Here is a 4,438-nt window from a genome sequence, read left to right on the forward strand (position 1 = left end):
ATCCAGTGTCGCAGACATTTTTTCACAGAAATCCTTTCTTTGGGGATTTGTGCATCTTCTGGGAAGCAAGGGCCCCAGAAGAAGAATGTAAACAATTGTTATCAGCTGCTGTGAAATGCAATAGGATGCACCTGTGATTGGTTCATGTTCCATGTCTACAGTTGAGGGCCAGTCACAGGAGCAGCTCAGGGCAAGCTCTCTGGAACACAGGGACGGAGAATTCTCTTGTTATAGATTCTTTTCTATTCTATTCTTAGTTTAGCAAGCCTCTGCAACTTCTCTCTTTATTCTTTTTAGTATAGTTATAATGTATTATATACCATATATCAATAAATCCAGCCTTCTGATCATGAAACAAGATTCTCATTCTTCTCTCACCCCCAGCGACCTCCTCAGGTTGCTGTAATATTTGGTGACCCCTCGTGTCAGGGCAAAAATTAATTTGATAAGACCAGAGGAGCAAACTGCTGCACTGGGTAAAATCCTGTATGTGTAGCATGTGATGGTTGCTTTGAAGTGACCACAGAAGTGGATTCAAGCCAGGAGCTGAAGAACTGAAGATCCTGATTTGGACAGAGTTCACAGCCAAGGCTGACCACAAGTGAACCTTCTTCTGGAAAACCTTCAGGAAACATGGTAGACAAGAGCAGCATACCCGCGGAGCTGGCCAGAGCAAGCTGGACTCTTTCAAAAGGTACTGTTCGCTTTTCTATCCCTGAGGATTCAGCCCTTCGTAGTTTGTGGCTGTTCATATGGCAGACACATGCCTTGGAAGAAGAGGTTCAGTTCTCTCCTTCAGAGGAGAAACTTATGGCCCTCTGGCAAGAATGGTGTAGAGAAGATGATTTTTTTCTGTCAAAAACAGATCTCTATGAGTTTTTTCGATGGGCAAAGCTTTTTGGGTTCTTTACTGATGTCCTATACGCTTTGGATGTTTTCGTGTGGGAGTGCATGAATTCCATTTTTCATTTCATCTGGGGCCAGGGACGCCTTTTGCCTCCTGTATACCCAGCATTTAGAAAGCTCTTCCCAGTTTCGAAACGGAGAGCAGCTGTTTTTCCATGGATTTCTAACTGCTATGGGCAGGCTCCGTTTCCACTGTCCTCAGCGGGAGAAGACCCCGTGGCGGATGAGTTTGGGCTTCCCAGCCCCCCCTGCTTCACGGTGGGGGGGGCGAAACTTCGCCACGCGAAGAAGTTTTTTTTACTCTTTCTCCAGAGCCTGCGCAGATGGACGGTTCTCTCCCCCCGCTTTTCTCTCTCCGGGGGGATGGGAGGAGGCGGCGCCGCTCAAGCCAGCACCACCTCTCTGGGTGATCCCATCTCCGCCCCTCCAGGCGGTCCCGCCCACGGCTTCACAGGTCTCCCCGCCTCTGCCAGCGCCTGCATCTGAGAATGCAGAAACAGCACTTCCTGTGGCTGCTGAGTTGCTAGGCAAGGACGACGCGTCTCCAGCTTCCGGCTCAGCGGAGGAGGAGATCTCTCCGGCCCCGTCGGCCCCCCCGCCGCTTCCATCGGCCTTCCCGCCGCTCACACCGGCTGCTCCAGCAGTTCTGCCGCTATCGGACGCTGTGTCCTCCGTGTCAGTGTCAGAGACTGCCCTGGAACCGGCGGCTTGTTCGAGCTCGGACCATCCCGGACCGGCTGGCCCTGCAGCGGCCCTGGCGGCTGGTCTCCCCTTCCGTGGAGCGGGGAGTGCTCACCAGCTGACTGCGGGGACAGTGCGTTTGCCTGTTTTTAAGATCAGCATTCTCGGCGGGTTGGGGGGTGGTTTTTCGGGGATTGTCCCATGGAGGCTGCCATCTCTGCCGCCTCTCTTGCGCCCTAGTGGCGGGGGGCAGGTGCGTCCTGAGAGTTCTGCCTTTGGTCCCCAGCCCGGAGGGGGTGGGGATAAAGCCATGGGGCGGATGAGAGACAAACCTGATGCATTTGCATTATTTGCATTGCAGGGGAAGAGGGCAATGATGGAGGAGACCATAGCTGGTTTGCTGTGGGAAACAAACATCTCCAGACCCCAGATGGGATTTCTGGGGAAGGCTTCTATTTCCCTGCTGCTGGCATGCCTCAGTGGTTTTGGGGAAAGGAAGCATCTCACCACCCATGCTGCCCTTGTACAGGCAGCAGGGTGCAGGCCTGTGGGAATGCAGAGCCTGTGTCATGGGTTTGGCCTGGGCCGTTGGGCTCAGGAAGTTCCTGGGCCGGGCCCACTGCCTGGCCTCTTGGTGTTTCTGGGAGTTGTGGTTTCTCCTACTGGTCCTGGCCCCGCTTTGTGGGCCAGTTTTGGGGTTCCTGGTCCATCATGGGCCAGGGCCCCCAGGGCCTTTCCTTCTCTGGCACTGCTCTGCTCGGCTGCTGTTCTTTTCCTTTTCGATTAAAAAAAAAAAAATTAAAATTAAATAAAAAAGATTGAAAATAGCGGGCAGCAGCTCTGAAGCACTGAAGCATTGAAGGGCCAGAAAAGGACATTCCAAAAATTGTTCAAATTGTTTGAAATTGTTTGAAATTGTCGTAAGACTGTCAATGGTTTGTGATAACTATTGATGGGACTTTTGCAGAAGTCTGTTTTCAGGACCAAAAAGGACTCTCAGATATTCCAAGGGAAACAACTTCAGCTCATGGACTGTTCCTGAAACTCAGCTGCTTGGACTTGAATTCTCTTTGCATTGTTTTTTGCATTTTCTTAGATTGTAGTGATTGTTTTAGTGATTTGTTACTATTGTATATTTTACAGGTGAAGAAATTTCCTGTTCATTTCACATCAGCATTTTTCTTTTAATTTATACAATTTAGAAAGGTGAGATGTCGCAGACATTTTTTCACAGAAATCCTTTCTTTGGGGATTTGTGCATCTTCTGGGAAGCAAGGGCCTCAGAAGAAGAATGTAAACAATTGTTATCAGCTGCTGTGAAATGCAATAGGATGCACCTGTGATTGGTTCATGTTCCATGTCTACAGTTGAGGGCCAATCACAGGAGCAGCTCGGGGAAAGATTCCCTGGACACAGAACTTTGTTATAGATTCTTTTCTATTCTATTCTTAGTTTAGCAAGCCTCTGCAACTTCTCTCTTTATTCTTTTTAGTATAGTTATAATGTATTATATACCATATATCAATAAATCCTTCTGATCATGAAACAAGATTCTCATCCTTCTCTCACCCCCAGCGACCTCCTCAGGTCGCTGTAATAATCCAGTCCCTGGGGAAATGGCTTCTTTTTCCCATGGAAAATGGCGTCCCTTTGTAGCCACTCCCACTGGCACTTATCACTGGTACTTAACACCGGTTTGCTGCAGCAATTTCAGTCCCATCCAAGACCTGACTGTTTTACGCTGAGATAGAGAAAAACTCTGAATAGTTCAATATATTTCTAGTGCCATCATAGAGATATTTTCTTCCATTTTCAAGCTCTTTGTTTTTTATTTTATATACATAAAAGTTGTATTTGCTTTTTTAAGCCCTATATATCTGTATTTAGAATTTCTAATACTCCAATATCCTGTGTATAGTACAGTAGATACAAGGTTCTATTTTGAAATAAATTTTAACAAGAATAATTTTTTTATATACATAAAAGAAATGATACCGTTTTTTGTAATTTTTGCACAAACACCCCCAAAACTTCCAGAAAATTTTGGAGTTTACAGCTCCAAAAGGGCTGTAACCTCCCTTTTTTTGGGAGGACCCCCACCTAACTGCTCTTTTAGTCTACCTTCTCCTCCACTGCATCTTCACTCTCTCCCCCTGACATTCGGCTCCCCCAAATTACCATCTCTGTATCACCTCCTAACCTGGGCTCCCTCATAGCTCATTCCCCAGTTCTAAGGGAAGGAAAGGCAGCCGGTATGGTTTTATTCCACCACTCACTCACTCACTCACCAAGTTACTTCAGCAAGTCTGTTGGTACTCGGGGGCCCTGACACTGGCCATGCCCCCAGGACACCTGACATTGTTCCACAGCAGTGCTTGTCAGAGTGGTTAGTTGGGTCACCTCCTGGAGCAACAGGCTGCTGCTCAGAGGTGGACTCCACCAAAATGGAGAAGCAGGGTCCATAATGACAGAAGAGGAAGAGGGATGGGGAGGTTTTTTATTATTTTCTTCACCATGTGTTTTTCCCAGGGAAGATGATTTGGGCTGTGAGGCATCTGCATTTCCCACTCCTGGAAGGAGTTTGGATCGTCCCCAACTTACCCATGACATGGGAAGGAATCCTGGGAGCAAGGCCAGGTGGGCACTGCCCCTCACATCTGGAGCCAGGTGACACTACGGAGCCACAACAATCCCAAAGGGCTTGGAACAGCCCCAGGATTTTGCTGGGGATGCCACGATGAGAGCACTCTACTTCAAACTAAAGGAGAAAACACCTCTCCACTCCTTTTTTCAGGTATTTTTCCAATAGTTGAGGAGCTGACAGCAAGGGGAAGGGAGCCGGAGACAACAG

Source organism: Melozone crissalis, unplaced genomic scaffold (genome assembly GCF_028551555.1).
Source record: "Melozone crissalis strain CALT ecotype California unplaced genomic scaffold, PUWL_Pcris_2 ptg000111l_1, whole genome shotgun sequence".
NCBI lineage: Eukaryota > Metazoa > Chordata > Aves > Passeriformes > Passerellidae > Melozone > Melozone crissalis.